The sequence below is a fragment of the Canis aureus genome, chromosome 36 (assembly GCF_053574225.1).
Source record: "Canis aureus isolate CA01 chromosome 36, VMU_Caureus_v.1.0, whole genome shotgun sequence".
Lineage (NCBI taxonomy): Eukaryota > Metazoa > Chordata > Mammalia > Carnivora > Canidae > Canis > Canis aureus.
In genome coordinates, this window is record NC_135646.1 from 15,604,056 (window position 1) to 15,616,834 (window position 12,779).

A 12,779-nucleotide genomic window follows, 5' to 3' on the forward strand; every position below is an offset into this window, starting at 1 on the left:
GCCGAACATGCTTTGTGTTCTCATTTTTAATGTCTAAGAAGAACACACTCGTGGTTACCATAGCAACTGTCTGGAGGCTACTTCTGTGTGGAGATGAGGTTGCCAACAACAATACTGCTTCTTTTTCTTGATCTAGACTAGCCCGGCGGGTGGACCCAGGCATGGGTGATTTTCTTTTTCAGGCTTCTCAGATGATAATGTACAGCCAGTGTTAGGAGTTCCAATATAACCCTTTAAATTATTATTAAGACAGGTTTGGCTGAGAGTTCAAATAGTTCACTCAATCACATGCCTCCTGTTTCACTTCAGAACTTCCCATAAGTGCATATCTGGTGACTTACTTAAAACTGCATTTTTTTTTCCTCTTCTCAAAGGAAAGGATCTTGTCCACTCTGGCACATTATGTGATTTCTGGCTTTCCAAGGTGCAAGCTCATGAATATTCTTAATTAGAACTGTGGTTTCTCCATCTCTTTCAAATTGGTCTATGTTGGAACTTAATTGCAACAAGGGACTAGGAACATCTGGCAGGTCTAACAGCCATGATCTGTGGTTCTGAATATACCGTATGAATTACCAGCAGAGTGGTGCGTCACTGAGATTGCTGATGCGCCGTGAAGATGTAGAGGAAGAAGGAAGCAAAGCAAATAATGACCTCTCAATTAAGTTTTCCAAAAGGCTCAGATGATTAACAGGCTACAGGCAAAGTTTACTCCTCAATTGAAAACATAAGCAACAACATAAAACAGGCACACCTGCCATCCCAATAACTTAGCCATGGTGAAAAGAAACATCTCATTTTTTTAAATTAGCAGGCTGTCCAATGTTTGGCAGCTCTTTTCCAAATGATTTTATTTTCCTTCCTTCATTAGTGTGAAGCTTGAAATAAGTTCTATTCAATTTCATATTATGGACTTGATTTATGTCAAAACATTGTACTGGTTATGACCTAGGCAGTGAGAGACATATTCAAGGGAATGTGGCTTGATATTTAAAATGTGGTCCCAGAAAACCGAGTGAGAAATATTTAGTGGAGAAATTCAGCCTTGTATTTGAGGCTTTAATGGAATAAATTTAAATTTTATGATTGAAAATCATGTGGAGCATCTTGGTAAATCATAATGGAGAGTGCATTCAGTAAACATTTATGGAACATATACTATTTGCAAACTCTTCAGACACCATAAGGGTTATAAAGATGAATGTTCTCGAGATGTTTACAATCCACAAGAGGGGATGAGAGAAACATTAATTGCTACAATGCTAGGCCATATGTGATAAAGTACAATAGTATTTTGAAGTAGGTAAACCTTGAACTTGGCAGGGAGAGCAAGAGTCAGGTAAAAGGACTAATTAACTGCAAAAATTCATAAGGGACAATGGGGACAGAGTGGGTGGGAAGTGAGACTCACTGGGTGTCTAACAGTGTGAGAAGCAGGTTACAGATTCTTTTTTTATCCACGTGATCACATTTAACTCTTGAAACAACCCTATGAGGTTATTCCCAAGTCATTTCCAGATAAATAGACTGAAACTATGAAATGCTAAGTAATTTTCCCCAGATCACTCAGGCAGTAACTGGTAGTCCTGGAATGTAATATTTACGTTCATGGAAAAATGATTGGCTCGGGCTGACTAAGTTGAAAGAGGGAAAGGAGCCTGGAATGTAGTCAACCAAGGCAAGATCACACAGGGCTGGAAAGTCAAACTGATGAGTTCAAAGTCAACTCCACAGGTAATGTGACTCATTCGCCGGCTAACCTAAAACTCAGCCAGCTTGCCTGTGCCTGGAGAGCTTTGACAGGAGCCTGATGCCACACCTGTGATGGTTCAAAGCCTTCCTACATTTTCCACACGTTCTTATGTGTATTTCCTTTCGATTCCCAAGAGCTCCATGCTCCTGTGTTGTGCACATCTATGTAGATATGATGCCCAGCTCTCTCCTAGGTTTTCCCCAAATCCACGACTTCCAAATATTTTACAGATTTGGTAACTTTCTAAAGATGAGTGGGGGTCATGAGGCAAGACACAGCAAGGAGAAACTTATCTTCTGCTATCACCTGGACCCATTCCTTCCACTTCCCATTCCCTGCTTTTTGTTTTTCTACTCCCTTTCCTTATGACACAGGCAAGGCACAGCTCTCATTTGTCTCTTTCAGGGCAGTTCCACCCATGCCCTGGAGGGGGTCCTTGGTGCTTTGTCTTCTCCAATACCTGTGAGCTATTTCTCCTAAACAAATGCAGAGTTCTCCTTGGGAGGAGTTCTAACAGATAGAGAGACGGGATTCTGGGGAGCCTGGAAGCAGGGAGACATGTGCTAAAGGTCATACCAAGTGCAGCATAAGCCCATAGTGACTTTACCAAGACATTGCCAGTGAGGGTAGAAGAATAAAGGGTAAACATGAGACATGGGGAAGGAGAAACTCTGTTTCAAATGGCATGAAAGAGAACTTTTCTATTTTGCAGATTCATTTGCACCATGAAAACTACCTAAGTTCTTAATGAGGTTTATGGTATTTTTTTTCTTTCTCATCAAATGCTTTAGTTCTATCTAAGTTTTGGACATAAGGCAGTATTCTCTCCAGTTATAAAATAGAATATCAGCAGGTGGTCTCAGAAAAGAATTTTCCTAACATGCTGTACACTTTGTCAGAAAAATCTTTTTCATGCCGCTAGATTTTTTTTAAATCATGATTTACTTTCCAGATATTTAAACCTTTATTTCCATTTAGTTTGCTTTGAAATGCAGCAGATTAGCTAGAGCACAAGATTGTCTAGGATCGGCTGAGCGGCAGAGAACACTGACACAGTGAGAGAGGGGGAATGCGAGTCATTTGTCTTCTCTGCAAGCACACACAAATGATCCTTTCCTGCCATATGTTCCAGAGAATTCTTTTATTTCCCTTCAGGTATTTGACCCCCTATTGAATAGAGGCATTGATCAAAGTTGAAGCTGTGGAGTAACTGATAGAATGAATAGCTTCAATTCTCAGTAAATCAAATGTTAAAAAAGAATCAAAAGTAAAATTCTTGATGTTTAATTCCTATTCCTGAGTCTGGCTTATGTGAACATGAGGATGTTGCTTAACAATCTTGGGCTTCTGGTTTCTTTTTCCTTTTTATTTTTTTAACTATACACAGCCAAGAAGTTCTACAATGAGAAAGAAATTTTTTTTGACTTGTACTGACCTTAGAGATGGAACTCCTTAAGTAAAAGATGGTAATTTGAAATAAAGCTCCTTGTGTCTATTTCCAAAGAATTATGACTTGGAAGGTTCATGTGAGGTGAAGGAGAACAAGAAGAAATAGACATCTAGTTGAGATGCTGTGCCAAACATCTGGAGGAGAAAATGAGAGCATTATGGGAAAACAGATGGAGGGAAGCTTGGCCAGATAAAATTAAAGGAAACGCCGCTCAACATCTGATTAGCTAAGAGAATTCTATTTAAAAGGAAAATATCTATAAAACCTATACTTTAAATTGTCTCTTGACATAAAAACACTTATAAAAATTAGAGTTCTTATCAGGCTTTGAGGTTTACTTTGAAGGTTTTAATTTACTAATTACTCTGTGTATTGTCTTGTTTTGGTTTTTAGTTAGAAACAAGACCCTAACTGATAACCAAAAGGCTTATAGATAAAGACCTACCCTAAAAATTATTTCTATGTTATTTTAATTAACACACTGAAATTGTGTTTCAACAATCAGGGTCTAAATTAAGCATTTGTGGGTGCGAGTTAAATATTTGTTTTTATCAAGAGAAGTTGATAATGCCTTTTTGGGAATTGGCTTTACCTCTGCAAGAAAGAACTTACTGTCGTGTATGAACATTTTATCCATTAGCTATAGTGAGCACAGGGCTGAAGTTCAGGAGCTTTGCAGAGGTCCATGATAATGTTCAAGATCTGATCTTAAAAAATCATTAGGTCCAAAATAAAACACTGAATTCTAAAATGGAAGTGAATAATTACATCAAGAATATATAATATCAAAAGCAAAATTTTGATGGCCTCACATTCTTACAACAGAATACTGTACCACATGTAATGTGACAAATGAGACACGAGTCCTCTAAAATCAAGATGCGCAGGTCTTACAGAGGCTGTGTGACAGCCCTGCTGGTGGGGGGAGCAGCCTTCTAGGACAGCACACACAGCCTTCTGATAAATATTCTTTTGTAGCCCAAATGAAAAGATTTTCCTTTCCTTTAATAGCCAGAGGAAATGGTGGGAGTCCCTAATCTGGGAACTGGGAGATGTACAGCATACTCCTCAAGACTCCGTGGTATTCCCCTGGAGTCTATGGCTACCCTACTTACCTCTTGCCTAGACTTCCTGCCTCTTTTGACTTCTTGATCCTTGCTTACTTTCCCTTCTCCTGTGACTCCTCTCCTCTTTCCATGCTGTGTGCAGCCACCTTTCTCCTCATTCCTTCTGAAACACACCACCAACAAAAAGCCATTGTGCACAACAGACTTTTTTGAAAGCTTGGGAATAACGAAGAGGGGCCAGAAGCTCATGGAATAATAAACAACTCAAAATTGAATACAAGAGAATAATGTTCTTATAGTTCCTCATCCATCTCCCAAGGGGAAATTTCTCAACCAATACTTTCTTGCTTTGGACCCCGGCCTGCCACCATATTGCTGGTCCACTGCTCCTAGCAAGATTCCCATTTTTCAACTTTCCTCTTCTCCCAGTTCCTAGCACCCCTTGCCTACCAAATAAAAAGTGACCATTCCTGTTATATACCATCTAGTTCATACACTTCCTTTTGCATACCTAACGATGCTTATTATTGTACTTTCCTAGCAAAGACATCTTTTACCCTTAGTTAAATTCTATCAAATCATTGAAATGTGGAAGCTGCTAAATAATTCTCTCTCTCTCTTTGGATAATAATCTTGGATAATAATCCTTACCTTTCTATAAGACTTCTAAAGAAGACCCACATGCTCAAAATAACAATGGCATATGTTTCAGTAAGCTTTCTTTTCCCTGAATAATTTTTTTTTTTTTTTTTTTTTTTGTGAAGGTTTTGAAAAAAAAATCCTTGGAGATTTCAGTCCTTTGTTGATTAACAGAGGAGATAGAGTACAAAGAGCCCAGCTTTTGCTTCCATAGATCAAAATATGTCAAGCCAAAATACTGACTGAGTTCAGGATAAGGAATTTAAGAATGAATTATGCAGTAGAAATGACCATCATTAGAAGAGTTAAATAGAGACAAACATCATAATGATAAGCAATATAGGCCCCCAGGAGAAGGGAATTTGTGAGTTAGGCCTTGAAGAAGTAGGATCATATCTTGCTTGGGACTGCTAGAGAACCATTTTCTTCAGTTTCATTTCTCTGGACACTGTGACTGAAAATTTGCCCTAAAGAAGTCCATTTTGTCTTGATGGTGTAGTTTAAAGGACAAAACCATAATGTTAGTTTACTCCACAAAGAATGAAGGAAACATTCACTTATTTTCACCAAGTTTGGTAAGCTATCAATGGATTCAAGACACTTTTTGATGCTGACTTGGGCTCAGTACCCTATTTTTCCCCATGTAGCCAATGATGATCATTTTAACCTGTTTTGGACAAGCATGATGCTAGGAGAAAGGAACAGACATGAGGGAACAAACACTACAACATGGCCTTTCTGATCTTTTAGTTAGGGATAACGTAGCTGCAGATAGAGAACTGTAGAACAATGTAGTAGATGGTATAATAGAAATGGTCAGGGACAGCCATGGGCAGAGGGTGACCAACTCTCTTCAGGGATGTTGGGGATTATTCTAAGAGGAGATAACATCTGAGCTCTTTCTCAAAGGATGAGAGAAGATCACCAGGCAGCGAGAAGGAGAAGAACATTCCAGAGAGGTGGAGAACACAATAAATGGCCCAGAGATGAAGCTGCACAGAAGGGAAGCTAAAGAAGCCGAGCCATATGTTTTGGATCAAAGCAGGTCTAATGGATCCTGTGGATGCCACAGAGAGGACGGGGATGGCCAAAGTTAAGGCGTCAAAGATGTGGGGGACATAGACTGAGTGAGTAGGGACTCTGCTTGCACCCAACCCTACTTCTACAGAGCAGAGCTGCTTCAGTGTTTTATATATTGGGATTTTAGATTATACTTCATTTGGGAAGAAAGGAAAAATAAAGCTTAAAAAAATAGATGACAATGAAAATCAGGTAATTGACAATTATAGCTTTGTGATTTAGAAAGAGAGCTGCAGCATCAGTTACAAAGTAGATTGGAAGACAGGGATACCAATAAGGGGTTTATTGCAAGGGTTCAGGCAAGAGATGGTGAAGCCTTGCACAGAGGCATGGATGGCATCGTTTAGAAGCCAAATGCAATGACTACAAGATTTTGAAGTATACTTCAGGGCATTTTGTAAGGTCGGAAATGTTCCAGAGATCTAAGATCATTCTGGGTAAAGAGGAAGAAATGAATAATACATAAAACTATTTACTCCTTTCACTTTGACCCACGTCCTTACCATAGCAGGAGGATATGGCCTTATTGTCAACCGGTTAAATGGGTTCATTAAGGACTTTCTTCCTTATGGGTAGAATCCAGCTGACAGCTGGCAATGGGGGTGCGGAGCACCAAAAGGGTGCCAAACACAGACTAGGAATCCTGAAAAGGTTTAGTCACTTCTCTGCCTCAGCCTCGAATAGTTTTCCTGCAGAACCAGAGGATAATGTACCTAGTTTATTTAAGGCATCCTCACATTCACAGGAGTGGGCCCTTCCTCTTCTCCACTTGCCCATAGCCTCTCCCACACCTGTGCTCCCTCAGTCTTGTTAATGCCTACTACCCTCCCCTTCCCATCCCCAGAATCCCTCCCTCCTCTGTGCATTACCAGCATCCTCCTTCCTCACAGACAGTTAAAGACTCTGGAACTCAAGGATGGAGAAAGAAGAGGATGAGAGATCATCACTGGCTGAGCCTAAGGTTAGAAATATAAGATATAATTAGACACTAAGTGAACTACAAAGATTAAATTCTGTCTCCTTACAGCTCATAATGCCAAGTGCTTCCAAACTTCTGTTGCATTTAATATGAATAGATAGATGCTGATATAGATAGACATAGACGTAGATGATATATAGATGCATAGATATAGGTATAGGAATGGGTATGGAAACTCTGCTTATACATATACATACACATATAGTTCCTCTATTTCCTTAACTTCGGGAAAAATCTAGTTCTTCCAAGAACAGAGGTGGTACACCTCTCCTGCCACATTTATAAATATTGTTTCTAACTTAAATAAAATTTTTACATAATTTAATTAGATGCTAAAATATTAGATTTTCTTTCCCAAAGTCATGTGCGGATTAGCAAGCGAAACCTAAAATAGAGCAAAAGAAACCAAGACCCAGAGAGACCACTATAGGAAATTCCTAGAGGGGTGGGGAGCATTTTTTTGACCTTCAGAGCATCCTCAGTGGTAGATTTTTCAGCTGCTGTGTCTTCCTCACTGGAGGGAGGATAAGTCTGGCTGGCAGGAAAGAAAGGAAGTGGTTGGCAAAGAAGGACATTTTAGTAACTCAGATCTTTCTCCATCAAAGCCTACAGTCTCCATTTCTTTTTCAACAAATTCTAGTCCCTCCTTCAAGCCCTCTCACATTCTCTGTAAATCTTTCCACTTTCACACTGATCCACAATGAGTTACTGCTCTTTGAACCACGATTATGGTGAAGTGGGTTAAGATCCCAGGGCCTTGGGATCAATCTGGTTTGCGCTTGAATTCTCAGTCTAGTATACATTTATTGAGTGAATGCTGGTATATTATTTAACCTCTGATTCTCAAGGTCATAATACCTAATATCCACGGACCATTGACCCCACGTAGGCACTGTTTTAAACACTATACTTCTATTATCTCATTTAATATCAACTCAATAAGGTGAATTCCATGATTATCCTTATTTTATATTTGAGAAAATGGAAGCAAAAAGAGGGACATCAGTGCTCAAAAGGTCACATGACTGGTAGCAGAGGCTGGATACACCAACTAAATATCTTGGAAGGAGTGTTCTCTCTGCAGCAGGAACAGGCCAGGCCACACCTGGAACCAGAGCTTTGCAATCTGATTCCAGAGTCTGACATTAACCACTGAACCCTACTTCCTCCCCATGTCTGTGCACCGAGATTGGAGGTTGTAGGTAAAATTCAAGAGATAAGTATGTGATGTCCTTAGGATAGTGCCTGGCATATAGCAAAACTCCATAAACAAAAATTGAGATTATTTGAGATCTCTATTATTATTGAGATTTGATTATTACCCACTTAACAGTTAGATGTTCCTTATATTATTACCTCTGTGTCCATCCTATTTTCCTACCATCTTGCAGTGTCCCGAGAAAAGCCAGGTCTCTTATCTAATTCCCTTTAGAGCGATAATGGAAACCTATGTACCAATGTACATGGATTAGAGACAATTCTAGATGGAGGCAGTGTCTGTTGCTGTGGGGTTTCCCCAGTTTGATCCAAAAGAATCAGCATTGTGGCAGAGTATGTGTTTATACACATTCTTGTCTTGTGTCTTCATAACATGCACTGGCCTGAAAACAAATATGAGTCACTGACCCTGCCATAAACCAGAGATTGCGAGAGAGAGAGAGAGAGAGAGAGAGAGAGAGAGAGAGAGAAGGAAGGAAGGGAGGAAAAAAGGAAGGGGAGGGAAGGAGAGAAAGAAAGGAAAGCAGAAAAAGGTTTTAAAAATAAAGGCTATGGGCTCTTTTTATGTGTATGTCTAATTTGGGTCTATAATCTGATTGTTTTGTCTCTCTCTTAGCTTTGAAGCTTGGTATATAACACTGCTTCATTTTTTTTCCTTTGTTCAATAGTAGATTCTTAAGACAAGCTGTGACATTCCTCTATTTGTCCTGAACCCCACCTTCCAAGGGTGATTGCAGTTTACATTAACCACCATTCAGAGAAAACTTTTATCCCTTTTAAGCGTCGAGCAAAATCAAGAATGTGGCAGTCATAAAATCCCCATTCTGCTCTAGCAGAACCAGTATTGCCACCTCAGGAATCAGGGACGTAAGTCCTCTGCAAAGTTGTCAAGGAGGTTCTATTTTTGGCCTCCAGTCTGTTTCGGCAGTGATGAGAAAAAGCAGGCCAGAAAAACACGAAAAATAGTTGAGGGCATCTGTAATATCCATGAAAGGGACACGGAAGGAACTTGCATGTGTCAGATGGAGGAGAAAATTTGAAACAAAAGGAAAATCTGGAGGCAGATTATTTAACATTCATTTATGCATTCATTCAACAAATATTTGCTGAGTGCCTACTTGGTGCAAAGCACTGCACAGGGTGATCTTATGGAGGATATAAATATTAAACAGGCTCAGCTCCTGCCTTTATCTTACAGTCAAGTAGGAGAGATAAGGCATGCACATATTTATTATTTAGTGGTGTCGTGTAAACGTTTGAGGTGGGAACCTGTGGGCTAAAAGACTATATTAGTCATTCTACCCGGAGTGGAGATGCAAATCAACCTGGCCCACAGCATCGTCAGTCAGCACAGAGCATTGGCCTTCTGGCCTTTCCCTAACCAACAGCACATGAGTCCTACATATTGCGGACTCAGACTAAGGAAATGCAGCTGAGTCCTCTCACTTTCAGAGGTAGCAAAGGCTATATGAATTTCACAGAAAATCCTGTTTTCAGTGGCAGATGATTTCAACAGTCTAACATGAGTGGATTCAGAATTCAGGGAGGCAGTGGTTTATGGTGGCTTAGCACAGAGGTTTTGGAAATACAGTCATGGAATGCTTCTCACCCCTGTTTGTTGGTCCCTTGACAATGAAGCTCTCTGAATCTCCATCACCTCCTTTGTAAAATAGCAGTTGAAAGGATACTCTGAAGTAATGTACTCTGAAATAGAGTACTCAAAAAACAGACATTGGTAAAAAATAGAACGTTAAAAAAAAAAAAAAAACAGACATTAAAGTCGTCTGGGTCACTTTGTGTTCAAAGAGTCCTGTACTACTTAGTGTACTAGGTGCTAGTCCTGCAACCTATTCTTGGTTCTTCCTTTTATCTTGTGTGATACTAGGCTGAACATTTCATTGTTGTCTCATTCTTTTAAATTACTGTGGTAAAATATACATAACTTAAAATTTACCATTTTAGGCCATGGTAAGTACACAGTTCAGCAGCATCAAATACATTCGCATTGTATGTCACCACCACCCATCTCCAGAACTTTTTCATCTTCCTAAACTGAAACTCCATACCCATCAAACATTAACTCCCATTTCCCCCTTCCTCTCAGCCCCTAGCAATCACTCTTCTATTTTCTATGAATGTGACTACTCTAGGTACCTCATATACATGAAAATATACAATATTAGTCCTTCAGTGTCTGCCTTATTTATTTTACTTATCATACTGTCTTTAAGGTTCATCCATGTGATAGCATTATTGGAATTTGCTAAAGGGCTGAGTAATATTCCATTGAGGGTATATATCACATTTTGTTTATCCATTCATCTGTTGATGGATATTTGGGTTATTTCTATCTTTTGGCCGTTGTGAATAATGCTGCTCTGATCATCAGTGTATAAAAACCTGTTTAATCCTTTCTCATTTTTTAAAACAATATCTCAAAAATAGTATTGCTGTATTTTTTTAAAGATTTATTTATTTATTTATTTATTTATTTATTTATTTATGAGAGACCCAGAGAGAGAGAGAGGCAGAGACATAGGCAAAGGGAGAAGCAGACTCCATGCTGGGAGCCCGATGTGGGACTCAGTCCTGGGACCCTGGGATCATGACCCAAGCCAAAGGCAGATGCTCGACCACTGAGGCACCCAGGTGCCCCCTATTACTATAATTTTTTAAATACCCTCTTATCCCTGTAAGTGACAATATAAAAATTGATAAAGTATTTTCTCTTTAAACTATTCTGTGCTTATAGTGGGAGTATCAGGAAAGTTATTTTATTTGAGTCCTATATGTACCCTTTGGTAAGTCTCTATAACCATAAATCAAGCACCCTTACATAACCACCATAGGTTTTGTCAATTCAGATTGGCTACATTTAATGGAATGAAAAAAAAATGAAAAATATACTCTTGTTGAACTTTTGGAAAGTATTACATTTTTCCTATAAATAAATAAGTCATAAAGAAATACGGATTGGCTAACAATGGCCCATAGACCAAAATCCAGCCTACTGCCTAGTTTTCACGGTCTGCAAATTAAGAATGGGTTTCACACTTTCTTAATAGTTGGAAAAAATCCTAAAAAGAGTAATACCTTGTGACATATTAAAATTAAACAAAATTCATATTCTAGTGTCCACAAATAAAATTTTATTGGAACTCAGCCACATTCACTTAACCATATATTGTCTATAGCTTCTCTTGAGCTACAATGGCAGAGTTGAGTAGCTGTGATAGAGATTACATGACTCTCAAATACTAAATATTCATGTTCTACCCCTTTATAGGAAAAAATTTGTCAACCCCTAATATAAATCATTGATCTAATCAATCCTTCATTTACAGTTAAAGAAATCAAGTCCCAGGTAAGTGTCCTGTCAGACCAGAGATTCAAAGCTTACAGTGGCTAAAAGGAAACCACTGCTCCACTCCTACTTCAAGTCCCAAACCATGTCTCAGGGTATTCCTAGCTTAAAACACAGTGGCTTACCTTACAGCTGTAGATCATAGATGTGAAACAATCAAACATCATTGCTTCACATTAATAATGCAGGATGGCCTGCTTCTGTTCTTTATTTCCTCTGCAGAATGCTTGGTTGTTAACTTCTTTGTGAAGGTCACATTGGTTCATATCTTCATTTGTTAACCTTTGTCTTTAATTTCTTAAGCACTATTTCATATAATGTTAATAGTTCCCAACTGCTTTTGTGATGAAGCCTAAATGACTTAAGGTTATAAGGCTCCTGACCTGGCTTCAACTTAACTTCCCAGTCTTACTTCCTTATCTTTGTCTTTCTCTCTTCTCTCTTTGTCTTCTATGCTCACAGAACTTCTACAAACTCTTGATACCCCCTCCAGACCTATCTCACCTCTGAGTATTTTTTCATGCTATCTCTTACCAGGGAAACATTAATCACATCACTCATCTAGCAAGGTCCTCATCATTCTCCAAGATCTAGTCCAAATGCCTCTCCCTGCAAGGGGTCTCCCCAATTCCTACCACAGGGAGAAGCAATAACTCTTCTTTCCCTGTGAATTGTGGCCAAAATCATTTCAGGAATGCTGTATTAAACATCTGAGTTTATTATAAGAATAGACAATAAGTTATTTCTATAGATTAGCAGACAATACAACATCAAAGGCGAAGGTTCACAGACATTTCCCAAGCTTTTCATTCACAAAGCCGTGATTCAATGCCATTTGCTCATCAAAATTCACAGAAGCTTGTACTGTCATCATGTGTTCTCATAGCAGTTTTTGCCACAATGTGTAGATATTGTAACTACAGTTTCTGAGTCATGGTGCTTTACACTAATATGTACAAAGCGTTATGTTTTGAAAATGAAATATTTTCTCATGTTTATTCTGAAAAAGCTCTCCAAAAACTAGAGTGATGAACTCAGAGCCTAATTTTGATTGGTTCCCAACCAAAAATAAAATCTTGACTGAACTGAATTTTACATTTGAGTTTTCTTCACTCAAGTTGGACTAAAAAGACCCCAGTGTCAACACTTTGCAATTCAGTTCATAAAACCTTCCCAAAGACAAGATGACATACTAGGAAGTTTGTTGTTTCATATGAGTTACAAATTTG

General features: G+C 38.8%; 1 long non-coding RNA gene across 4 annotated transcripts in view; it reads left to right on the forward strand.

Moving 5' to 3' along the window:
* Positions 1 to 12,779, forward strand: part of LOC144305868 (uncharacterized) — a 51,324-nt gene that overhangs the window by 22,955 nt on the left and 15,590 nt on the right. For 2 of the 4 annotated variants that reach the window (XR_013372891.1, XR_013372892.1), the window contains exons 3-4: positions 5,819 to 6,036; positions 6,834 to 6,950. This is a non-coding gene — a long non-coding RNA (uncharacterized LOC144305868). The remainder of the gene's footprint in view (positions 1 to 5,818; positions 6,037 to 6,833; positions 6,951 to 12,779) is intronic. The other 2 variants (XR_013372893.1, XR_013372890.1) reach the window with 1 other exon arrangement.